The 13020-nt window shown below is 42.7% G+C and overlaps 1 pseudogene; it reads left to right on the forward strand.

The window, feature by feature from the left end:
• The first annotated feature begins 12519 nt into the window (after positions 1–12519).
• On the forward strand, positions 12520–12819 carry LOC134482177 (small integral membrane protein 14-like; annotated as a pseudogene).
• Positions 12820–13020: the final 201 nt, after the last annotated feature.

Genomic DNA, 13020 nt, shown 5'->3' on the forward strand with positions numbered 1-13020 from the left:
TAACACCAGAGATAACCAGTTATCTAGGATGCAGGGCTCCAAAGGTCAATTGAAACGGTTTTTATTTATTTGTTATTTCTTGAAAGGACTTAAAACTTAATCAAGGGGAGAATCAACCAGCATTTAAAGTTTTCACCATTTTTTCTTTTAAACATGAAACACAAAACATTCAAGCAACGAGAAGCAAAACCCAGACATAAACTGACACCCGTGGACAGCTTGGTGCACCAAGGACAGACAATAGACATAGAGGGAAGGAGCTAGATGGTGTCCCACCAAAGGGACCCAGATATCCTACCTAAAGGACCAGAACCAGAAATGAGCACTTCTCCAATAGGAGCCAGCAAGGAGGCAGGATGTCCCTAGGAGAGCTCTTAAAAAGCTTAATCTCATTTTCCTTCTTTTGCCAAAGCATCTGTGGAGAGTCTGGGAGGACTGTTTTTCTCAAACCATTTTCTCTCTTGTCCGGGGTGTAAACTGTCTCTAATCAGGGTCCAAAGCCTAAAAGCATCAATGAGAATTGACTTTGCTTCTCTAGATTTTAGCATAACTCTAAAAGAACACATACACAAAAACATTTGACCATTATTACCTTGTCCCTTTTTACAAGGTTTACTCACCACTACCCCAAATCTTTATTTTTCTTTGCATGTGTTTTCAATGCCCACGGTGCTTCTGTATCCTGCTTACTGGGACCTTTCCTGGCCCATTTTCCCCAATGCATCCCTCCTTCACTGGCTGGTTTCCTGGGACCATCTCGTCAGGTTGTCCTCTCTTTCCCGATCTTGGTGGGACCTCCATTTGATGATGCCTGTGTCATCCAGACACTGAGATTCGGGCATAGGACTATAAGAGTTAAGAAGGAACACACACTCGGGTCATTCGTGTTAAAAGAATGCTATCCGGGCTTTACTGAGATCTCCTTATATACCAGAGGCAAAAGCCGTGGAAAAACAATAAAGCAGGCGAAAATCCCCAACCAGGAAAATAGGAAAAGGGGAAAAATCTGCATCGTGGCAAGTTCTGGCCCCAACACAGGGGCTTAAACAACTTCTTAACATCAATAAGCTGAAAGGCTCAGCAAGAGGGCTGGGTGCCATGGAAGGTACTGGCCCCAAATTAGGGGCCTAGAGCAGCTGCCAAAGGTGTAAACAACTTCTTGCCATAGCAGGCTGAAAGTCACAGCGAGGGGGAAGGGAAACACTCCAAGGTATGGCCCAACAGGCTAATATAAAAATGTATTTGAGCAGCTCTCTGCTCCCAGACCCGGTGAGAGAGAGACCCAACCGCCTGGTGAGGTGGGCACTCCTGAGGCTGCAGAGCGGAAGAGACCACCAACACTGCTCACCCCTGCCCACATCCCTGGCCCAAGAGGAAACTGTATAAGGCCTCTGGGCTCCCGTGGGGGAGCAGCAGGACCCCTGCCAGAGACACCGCCGGACCCTGAAGGAAACAGACCGGATAAACAGTTCTCTGCACCCAAATCCCGTGGGAGGGAGAGCTAAACCTTCAGAGAGGCAGACAAGCCTGGGAAACCAGAAGAGACTGCTCCCTGCACACACATCTCTTATGCCAGAGGAAAAAGCCAAAGACCATCTGGAACCCTGGTGCGCTGAAGCTCCCGGAAGGGGCAGCACAGGTCTTCCTGGTTGCTGCCGCTGCAGAGAGCCCCTGGGCAGCACCCCACGAGCAAACCTGAGCCTCGGGACCACAGGTAAGACCAAATTTTCTGCTGCAAGAAAGCTGCCTGGTGAACTCAAGACACAGGCCCACAGGAACAGCTGAAGACCTGTAGAGAGGAAAAACTACACGCCCGAAAGCAGAACACTCTGTCCCCATAACTGACTGAAAGAGAGGAAAACAGGTCTACAGCACTCCTGACACACAGGCTTATAGGACAGTCTAGCCACTGTCAGAAATAGCAGAACAAAGTAACACTAGAGATAATCTGATGGCGAGAGGCAAGCGCAGGAACCCAAGCAACAGAAACCAAGACTACATGCCATCATCGGAGCCCAATTCTCCCACCAAAACAAACATGGAATATCCAAACACACCAGAAAAGCAAGATCTAGTTTCAAAATCATATTTGATCATGATGCTAGAGGACTTCAAGAAAGACATGAACACACTTAGGGAAGCACAGGAAAACATTAATAAACAAGTAAAAGCCTACAGAGAGGAATCGCAAAAATCCCTGAAAGAATTCCAGGAAAACACAATCAAACAGTTGAAGGAATTAAAAATGGAAATAGAAGCAATCAAGAAAGAACACATGGAAACAACCCTGGATATAGAAAACCAAAAGAAGAGACAAGGAGCTGTAGATACAAGCTTCACCAACAGAATACAAGAGATGGAAGAGAGAATCTCAGGAGCAGAAGATTCCATAGAAATCATTGACTCAACTGTCAAAGATAATGTAAAGCGGAAAAAGCTACTGGTCCAAAACATACAGGAAATCCAGGACTCAATGAGAAGATCAAACCTAAGGATAATAGGTATAGAAGAGAGTGAAGACTCCCAGCTCAAAGGACCAGTAAATATCTTCAACAAAATCATAGAAGAAAACTTCCCTAACCTAAAAAAAGAGATACCCATAGACATACAAGAAGCCTACAGAACTCCAAATAGATTGGACCAGAAAAGAAACACCTCCCGTCACATAATTGTCAAAACACCAAACGCACAAAATAAAGAAAGAATATTAAAAGCAGTAAGGGAAAAATGTCAAGTAACATATAAAGGGAGACCTATCAGAATCACACCAGACTTCTCGCCAGAAACTATGAAGGCCAGAAGATCCTGGACTGATGTCATACAGACCCTAAGAGAACACAAATGCCAGCCCAGGTTACTGTATCCAGCAAAACTCTCAATTAACATTGATGGAGAAACCAAGATATTCCATGACAAAACCAAATTTACACAATATCTTTCTACAAATCCAGCACTACAAAGGATAATAAATAGTAAAGCCCAACATAAGGAGGCAAGCTATACCCTAGAAGAAGCAAGAAACTAATCGTCTTGGCAACAAAACAAAGAGAATGAAAGCACACAAACATAACATCACTTCCAAATATGAATATAACGGGAAGCAATAATCACTATTCCTTAATATCTCTCAATATCAATGGCCTCAACTCCCCAATAAAAAGACATAGATTAACAAACTGGATACGCAACGAGGACCCTGCATTCTGCTGCCTACAGGAAACACACCTCAGAGACAAAGACAGACACTACCTCAGAGTGAAAGGCTGGAAAACAACTTTCCAAGCAAATGGTCAGAAGAAGCAAGCTGGAGTAGCCATTCTAATATCAAATAAAATCAATTTCCAACTAAAAGTCATCAAAAAAGATAAGGAAGGACACTTCATATTCATCAAAGGAAAAATCAACCAAGATGAACTCTCAATCCTAAATATCTATGCCCCAAATACAAGGGCACCTACATACGTAAAAGAAACCTTACTAAAGCTCAAAACACACATTGCACCTCACACAATAATAGTGGGAGATTTCAACACCCCACTCTCATCAATGGACAGATCATTGAAACAGAAATTAAACAGTGATGTCGACAGACTAAGAGAAGTCATGAGCCAAATGGACTTAACGGATATTTATAGAACATTCTATCCTAAAGCAAAAGGATATACCTTCTTCTCAGCTCCTCATGGTACTTTCTCCAAAATTGACCATATAATTGGTCAAAAAACGGGCCTCAACAGGTACAGAAAGATAGAAATAATCCCATGCGTGCTATCGGACCACCACGGCCTAAAACTGGTCTTCAATAACAATAAGGGAAGAATGCCCACATATACGTGGAAATTGAACAATGCTCTACTCAATGATAACCTGGTCAAGGAAGAAATAAAGAAAGAAATTAAAAACTTTTTAGAATTTAATGAAAATGAAGATACAACATACCCAAACTTATGGGACACAATGAAAGCTGTGCTAAGAGGAAAACTCATAGCGCTGAGTGCCTGCAGAAAGAAACAGGAAAGAGCATATGTCAGCAGCTTGACAGCACACCTAAAAGCTCTAGAACAAAAAGAAGCAAATACACCCAGGAGGAGTAGAAGGCAGGAAATAATCAAACTCAGAGCTGAAATCAACCAAGTAGAAACAAAAAGGACCATAGAAAGAATCAACAGAACCAAAAGTTGGTTCTTTGAGAAAATCAACAAGATAGATAAACCCTTAGCCAGACTAACGAGAGGACACAGAAAGTGTGTCCAAATTAACAAAATCAGAAATGAAAAGGGAGACATAACTACAGATTCGGAGGAAATTCAAAAAATCATCAGATCTTACTATAAAAACCTATATTCAACAAAATTTGAAAATCTTCAGGAAATGGACAATTTCCTAGACAGATACCAGGTATCGAAGTTAAATCAGGAACAGATAAACCAGTTAAACAACCCCATAACTCCTAAGGAAATAGAAGCAGTCATTAAAGGTCTCCCAACCAAAAAGAGCCCAGGTCCAGACGGGTTTAGTGCAGAATTCTATCAAACCTTCATAGAAGACCTCATACCAATATTATCCAAACTATTCCACAAAATTGAAACAGATGGAGCCCTACCGAATTCCTTCTACGAAGCCACAATTACTCTTATACCTAAACCACACAAAGACACAACAAAGAAAGAGAACTTCAGACCAATTTCCCTTATGAATATCGACGCAAAAATACTCAATAAAATTCTGGCAAACCGAATCCAAGAGCACATCAAAACAATCATCCACCATGATCAAGTAGGCTTCATCCCAGGCATGCAGGGATGGTTTAATATACGGAAAACCATCAACGTGATCCATTATATAAACAAACTGAAAGAACAGAACCACATGATCATTTCATTAGATGCTGAGAAAGCATTTGACAAAATTCAACACCCCTTCATGATAAAAGTCCTGGAAAGAATAGGAATTCAAGGCCCATACCTAAACATAGTAAAAGCCATATACAGCAAACCAGTTGCTAACATTAAACTAAATGGAGAGAAACTTGAAGCAATCCCACTAAAATCAGGGACTAGACAAGGCTGCCCACTCTCTCCCTACTTATTCAATATATTTCTTGAAGTTCTAGCCAGAGCAATCAGACAACAAAAGGAGATCAAAGGGATACAGATCGGAAAAGAAGAGGTCAAAATATCACTATTTGCAGATGACATGATAGTATATTTAAGTGATCCCAAAAGTTCCACCAGAGAACTACTAAAGCTGATAAACAACTTCAGCAAAGTGGCTGGGTATAAAATTAACTCAAATAAATCAGTTGCCTTCCTCTATACAAAAGAGAAACAAGCCGAGAAAGAAATTAGGGAAACGACACCCTTCATAATAGACCCAAATAATATAAAGTACCTCGGTGTGACTTTAACCAAGCAAGTAAAAGATCTGTACAATAAGAACGTCAAGACACTGAGGAAAGAAATTGAAGAAGACCTCAGAAGATGGAAAGATCTCCCATGCTCATGGATTGGCAGGATTAATATAGTAAAAATGGCCATTTTACCAAAAGCAATCTACAGATTCAATGCAATCCCCATCAAAATACCAATCCAATTCTTCAAAGAGTTAGACAGAACAATTTGCAAATTCATCTGGAATAACAAAAAACCCAGGATAGCTAAAGCTATCCTCAACAATAAAAGGACTTCAGGGGGAATCACTATCCCTGAACTCAAGCAGTATTTCAGAGCAATAGTGATAAAAACTGCATGGTATTGGTACAGAGACAGACAGATAGACCAATGGAATAGAATTGAAGACCCAGAAATGAACCCACACACCTATGGTCACTTGATTTTTGACAAAGGAGCCAAAACCATCCAATGGAAAAAAGATAGCATTTTCAGCAAATGGTGCTGGTTCAACTGGAGGGCAACATGTAGAAGAATGCAGATCGATCCATGCTTATCACCCTGTACAAAGCTTAAGTCCAAGTGGATCAAGGACCTCCACATCAAACCAGACACACTCAAACTAATAGAAGAAAAACTAGGGCAGCATCTGGAACACATGGGCACTGGAAAAAATTTCCTGAACAAAACACCAATGGCTTATGCTCTAAGATCAAGAATCGACAAATGGGATCTCATAAAACTGCAAAGCTTCTGTAAGGCAAAGGACACTGTGGTTAGGACAAAACGGCAACCAACAGATTGGGAAAAGATCTTTACCAATCCTACAACAGATAGAGGCCTTATATCCAAAATATACAAAGAACTCAAGAAGTTAGACCGCAGGGAAACAAATAACCCTATTAAAAAATGGGGTTCAGAGCTAAACAAAGAATTCACAGCTGAGGAATGCCGAATGGCTGAGAAACACCTAAAGAAATGTTCAACATCTTTAGTCATAAGGGAAATGCAAATCAAAACAACCCTGAGATTTCACCTCACACCAGTGCGATTGGCTAAGAACAAAAACTCAGGTGACAGCAGATGCTGGCGAGGATGTGGAGAAAGAGGAACACTCCTCCATTGTTGGTGGGATTGCAGACTGGTAAAACCATTCTGGAAATCAGTCTGGAGGTTCCTCAGAAAATTGGACATTGAACTGCCTGAGGATCCAGCTATACCTCTCTTGGGCATATACCCAAAAGATGCCTCAACATATAAAAGAGACACGTGCTCCACTATGTTCATCGCAGCCTTCTTTATAATAGCCAGAAACTGGAAAGAACCCAGATGCCCTTCAACAGAGGAATGGATACAGAAAATGTGGTACATCTACACAATGGAATATTACTCAGCTATCAAAAACAACGAGTTTATGAAATTCGTAGGCAAATGGTTGGAACTGGAAAATATCATCCTGAGTGAGCTAACCCAATCACAGAAAGACATACATGGTATGCACTCATTGATAAGTGGCTATTAGCCCAAATGCTTGAATTACCCTAGATCCCTAGAACAAACGAAACTCAAGACGGATGATCAAAATGTGAATGCTTCACTCCTTCTTTAAATGAGGAAAAAGAATACCCTTGGCAGGGAAGGGAGAGGCAAAGATTAAAACAGAGACTGAAGGAACACCCATTCAGAGCCTGCCCCACATGTGGCCCATATATATACAGCCACCCAATTAGACAAGATGGATGAAGAAAAGAAGTGCAGACCGACAGGAGCCGGATGTAGATCGCTCCTGAGAGACACAGCCAGAATACAGCAAATATAGAGGCGAATGCCAGCAGCAAACCACTGAACTGAGAATAGGTCCCCTATTGAAGGAATCAGAGAAAGAACTGGAAGAGCTTGAAGGGGCTCGAGACCCCAAAAGTACAACAATGCCAAGCAACCAGAGCTTCCAGGGACTAAGCCACTACCTAAAGACTATACATGGACTGACCCTGGACTCTGACCCCATAGGTAGCAATGAATATCCTAGTAAGAGCACCAGTGGAAGGGGAAGCCCTGGGTCCTGCTAAGACTGAACCCCCAGTGAACTAGTCTATGGGGGGATGGCGGCAATGGGGGGAGGGTTGGGAGGGGAACACCCATAAGGAAGGGGAGGGGGGAAGGGGATGTTTGCCCGGAAACCGGGAAAGGGAATAACACTCGAAATGTATATAAGAAATACTCAAGTTAATAAAAAAAAATACAAAAAAATAAAAAAAAATGTATTTGAAAAACTAAAACACTATATTTCAAGAAAAATAATTAAAATGTGCTACTTATCTAAGCATAACATTCATAATAGAAGAAACTTAAATGACTGAGAAATTCATAAGAAATATTCAACATCCTAGTACATCAGACAAATGCAAATTAAAATTACTCTGAGATCACTTTTCATATTTGTCAGTATGACTAAGGTTAATAACACGTGTGATAACTCAAGCTGACTGGGTTATGGAGCAAGGGGAACATTCATATTCTCCTGGTGGAAAGGCAAACTTCTACAGCAACTTCGGAGATCAGTATGATGGTTCTTCAGGAAGGTGAAAATTGTTGTTCCTTAAGATACAACTCCAGGTCTCATGTCCAGATGTTGATTCATCGTAGAATACAGACCTTTGCTCAACCATGTTCAGTGAAGCTCGTTTGTAATACTTAGAATTTGGAAATATTTAAGTTGTCCCTTAACGGATGAATGCATAAAGAAAACGTGGTGCATTTACAGACTGCATTGCTGCTTAACAATACAAAAGGCAAAAAGGAAGCATGCACTATGCAGGACAATGAATGGATCTAGTAAAAGTCATTCTGGATGCGGTAATCCAAGCTGAAAAAGACAAATGGGATACATATTCACTTAAATGTGGATGTTAGCTGTTGATTCTTCAATCTGTGTGACTGTATGATCAGTTTAGTGTGAGGGTCTAGGGACGTGGGCCAGACTGTCCTCATTTAGGGAAGTACAAGTTCACTCATGGATTGCTGAGGGACACTGTCAGGGATAGGAATGTGAAATGTGAAGAGACAGGGCGAGGCAGCAATGGAGGGAACATAGAGAGGGACAGCTAAAATGAGGCACTGTATCGAAGCCTAAGAGAGTAGAAACCCTAATTGCTTTTTAAATTGTTTTATAAAGGTAACTAATGATTTATTATAGGTTCAAGGAGAAAAGTTAAAATGTTGCTTGGGTTCATCTATGTGAAATTTCAATAATAAGTAAGTCACAACAATTATGGAGTTTGACTTTCAATGAACCTGCTACAGATAATGAATATCTAGTCCTTATGGAGACGTCTGTTACCATCTATTATACACTAGTCATTTTATTTGTTTACATTTCAAATGTCATCCCCATCATTGATCTCTCCACTTTGAACCCCCATACCCTCCCAGTCCTCTTTGTTTCTAAGAGGGCACTCCTCCATCTACCCATCCACTTCCACTTCACCCCTCTAGCATCCCCCTTCTCTGGGACATCAAGTTTCTACAGGGCCAGTTGTCTCCCTTCCCATAGATGTCAGATGAGCCAGTTGTTGCTACACATGCTCTACACTTTATGTATCAGGAGCCATGGCCAGGACCATGTATCCTCTTTAGTTGGTAGTTTAGTCCCGAGGAGCTCTGAAGGCTCCAGTTAATTGATATTGTTGTTCTTCATATTGAGTTCCAAACCCTTCATCTCCTTCAGGCTTTCCCCTAACTCTTTCATTGTGGTCCCCAGGCTTAGTCCAGTGGTTGGCTGTGAATATCTGCATCTGTGACTTGAACTTGAGAGGGTAGAAGGAAGCCTCGGACTCCCAAGTAAGGTAATAGGATGTAATTCTGTATGTGCCCAGAAGATGGCGACATAGGATGGTATTCACACACACTTGTTTCTCACTAACCTCTTAGTTCTGTCCAGCGTGTCAGGTAAGGTCCGCAATGTGTTCTGTGAGTGAAGATTCCTTCTGCTTGCTGGAACTCGATCTGCTGCGTGGAATACTCTCGATTGGCGATGGGCGTATGGGTCGGTGGACGCAATCACTCCAGGAACTGAGAATGAATGGACTGAGTTGAGCAGACATTGAGGGGTTGGCATCTCCAGAACCTGCAGCTTAGCATCCATGGATCCAGGAGAGCACAGTGTGCAGGGCTGAAATCAGATTCTGTAATGGGGAGGAGGGAGAAACTAAGTTTTTGAAGTATTTGTTCTTTTTGAAAGCACAAAGTGGGAGGTCAGTCAGTTTTCCTCTTTTTGCAACATCTTACTCTGACCTACAGGACATATCCTGGGGTATATTGCTTTCCAGATTCAATGGGCTTTTCAGAAATTCCAGTTTCCTGAAACGGCATGGCCCTACTTTGGTGGACTGAGTGGTAGGAAGTGGAAAGGTCCTCTGAGGGGCAGATGAGGATCAGAATATGAAAGGCCAAAAGAAGAGGAAAGACACAGTTATGAAAGGAATGCTGGTGGGTACAAGGCAACAACGAGCATATTTCTCAAAGCCCTGTTTTACTGTAGTACTGTGGGAAGCATAACCACAAGCTAACAGAAACAAATTGTTAAAATAAACAATGCATTCGTTCCCGTTCCCCAAACTTCTCCGTTTTTTTCCACCAAGGTCAATAGAAATTTAAGCCTCAAGTACACCTTCTCTTATGGTTCCATACCTCAGGCTGAAAAATCTGCCAACAGGCCTTGACCTACCTTGAGTATGCCCAGCAGGCAGACCTTTTCTCTCTTTCTTTTCCTCTGTTTGAGAGCAGGAGCAAATGACTTTATACAGTGGGCGATTTCCATTATCAACAAACAGAAATTTTCCTAAGTCATTAAAGCTAGAAAGCCAGTCATTGATGGGCTGGTGCGGTAAGATCATTCTAACTAAACTATCCCATGGGGAAAAGTAAAAGAGACAGCCACACCTGTGTTTAGGAAACGAGATGTCCGCAGGTGATTTGAGTATGGGTGCTGAGTGGGAGAGAAAAGGTCATGAATCTAGCTGGAAAAGCCCACCCCACTTTTAGATGTGTTTTCTTTCTTTTCTTTCTTTTTTTTTTTTTTTTACTTTTCTTTTTTTCGGAGCTGGGGACCGAACCCAGGGCCTTGCGCTTCCTAGGCAAGCGCTCTACCACTGAGCCAAATCCCCAGCCCCTAGATGTGTTTTCAAAAGGCATGCAATAGAAATTGAACTGCAATAAAAGTGTGTCAGCAAATGTGCTCTAATGATAGGTGATTAGATTTTGGGGGCCATATTGACACAGAAACTGGATTAGTGGTAATATCTTGGGAAGTAGCTTGTGTTACAAGGAGAACTTCAGTTATCCCTTGCCTAGACCATCTACTGTCTTCTCTTCTCTTTTTCCTCTTTCACTTGTCTACCTGGGCTGATGTAGCAAAAGGCTCTTACCGGAGACAAGTCAAAGGAGAATTAAGGTGAAATCTTTAGCCTGTTTTCTTGGAGACACATTGGACTGGAAAGGCTGTGAGGGAACCAGTCGGGAGGAGACTGCAAAGGGCAGAACGAAGCAGTGACTGCACTGGTCGTGTTTCCCATTCTGTCACAGAAGCATTTTAAGAAAGGAGGGTTCCATTGGCTCAGAGTCGGGAAGCACAGACTCCATCCTAGAAGGGGTGAGTGCAGCCGTGAGAGGTGCAGTTGGTAGAAGTGGACTGGCTGGCAGGATGTGAATGAGACTCTTTCCATGTGGATGGAGCAGGGAGCAGAAATAGGGAAATTTTAGCTCTTAGCTTCCTCTCTGTGCCATTTAGTGCAGGCACCTGGCCTGTGAGTTATGGTGTTACCACCATTCAGAGTGAGTTTTATGTCGATTCTCTCCCCAAAACCCCTCAGAGCGACATTCAAAGGCCTGCTTCACTAACACACTAGGCAATTTTTACCTTCCTCAAATTGTCAGTGACCAGCAGCAGAGCAAGGCAAGAAGGTTGCACGGCCATTTAGAGGGAGGAATCAAGGAGTGGTGTCCGTGCAAGCCAGAAGAGACCTACAGGAAAGCTGGACATCAAAGAGCCACACACATTCTCTCATGGCTTCTCATGGTTTTCCCAGGGTGAGATTCAGATGCATGTGGTAGCTAAAGGCATTTCTGGCTGAAGCCGGTTTTCCTATGTGACATTAGGAAACAGTTGTAATAAAAGAAAGTTTCAAACAGCAACCTGTTCTGACTCTGATGGACACAAGTCTGATACTAGGCTGGAATTCTCTTCCTAACTTTCGATACTTTTGAAAATAAAGGATAGATAGTATAATGTACTCTAATCCTAAAATACTGTGAAATATGTATTTCATAAATATGCATTACATGATATTCAGTTGAAATTGCTGGGAATTGTACTTTCTTCTATCTATAACTGCTCTGCTCTGGACAGAATTACTAAAGAATATGATGACTTGGGCTGTGTGTGTCTTTGTGTGTTCTGTGCGTGTGTTTATGTGTGTCTCTGTGTTTCTTTAGGTAGGTATGTGTATTTATGTGTTTATATATTTATGTGAAAATGGAGGCTCTGTCAACTTATGGTATTTTTCACAGTAGCTATTGTCCACCGTGCTTTATGAGATGAAGTGTTCATTATGGCAGATGGAGTCAGAGAGACTACAGAAAGATCAAAGTATGGGGCTGGGGATTTAGCTCAGTGGAAGAGCGGTTGCCTGGCAACCGCAAAGCCCTGGGTTCGGTCCCCAGCTCCGGGGGTAGGGGGGGGGAGAAAAAGAAAGATCAAGGTATGGAGGAAGGGGCAGGGAAGATATCACAGCAGTTGAAATCACTTATTGTTCTTCCAGAGGATCTGGAATTGGTCCCTGGTAACCATACAAAGACTAACACCAACCTCGATAGGCAAAGCTGTCTCCCAGATTCTGCCCACACTTGACAACCTCGTGATGCATCCACCCATACAAAAGGCAAAACACAGATCTGGGTCTAGTGGCTAATAGTGACATGGTCTATCTAATCTGGAGGGGAGGAGGGTGGCAGCCAGCAGCAGCAGTGGCAGCGACAGGGGCATCCAGAACACTCCAGGCCACCACCGTCCCCACCACCACTTGTATGGGTGGCTTTAAAGAGTTGAGTAAAAACAAGCTGGTAACCAACCATGGTTGAAGGGGGATTTGATCCCTGTGAATGTATTTGCTCTCATGAACGCGCTATGAGAAAATTCATCAATCTGCTCCGGCAGTCCCAGTCCTATTGCACCAACACAGAATGCCTTCGGGAATTGCCAGGGCCCTCAGGCGACAGTGGCATCAGCATCACTGTGATCTTGATGGCCTGGATGGTGATCACTGTGCTCCTCTTTCTACTGAGGCCTCCTAACCTGAGAGGCTTCAGCCTTCCTGGAAAGCCCTCCAGTCCTCACAGTGGACAGGTCCCGCCAGCCCCTCCTGTGGGCTAACATCCTGGTGTGGGAAACAGCGATTGTTTGATGCCCTGCACGACCGAACGACTGAAGAGAACATGGCATTACCTGTCTCTCCTTTTCCGTCTGCAGTGTGGATGGTATTGTTTTCATGAGCTTCTAGAAGTTTCACTTGCCAACTGCCTTTGTTTCCTGTGTTGCCACAGTCCTTGTTTACAGTATACCCCAGTAAATGAT

The sequence above is a fragment of the Rattus norvegicus genome, chromosome 15 (assembly GCF_021556685.1).
Source record: "Rattus norvegicus strain SHRSP/BbbUtx chromosome 15, alternate assembly SHRSP_T2T, whole genome shotgun sequence".
Classification (NCBI taxonomy): Eukaryota; Metazoa; Chordata; class Mammalia; order Rodentia; family Muridae; genus Rattus; species Rattus norvegicus.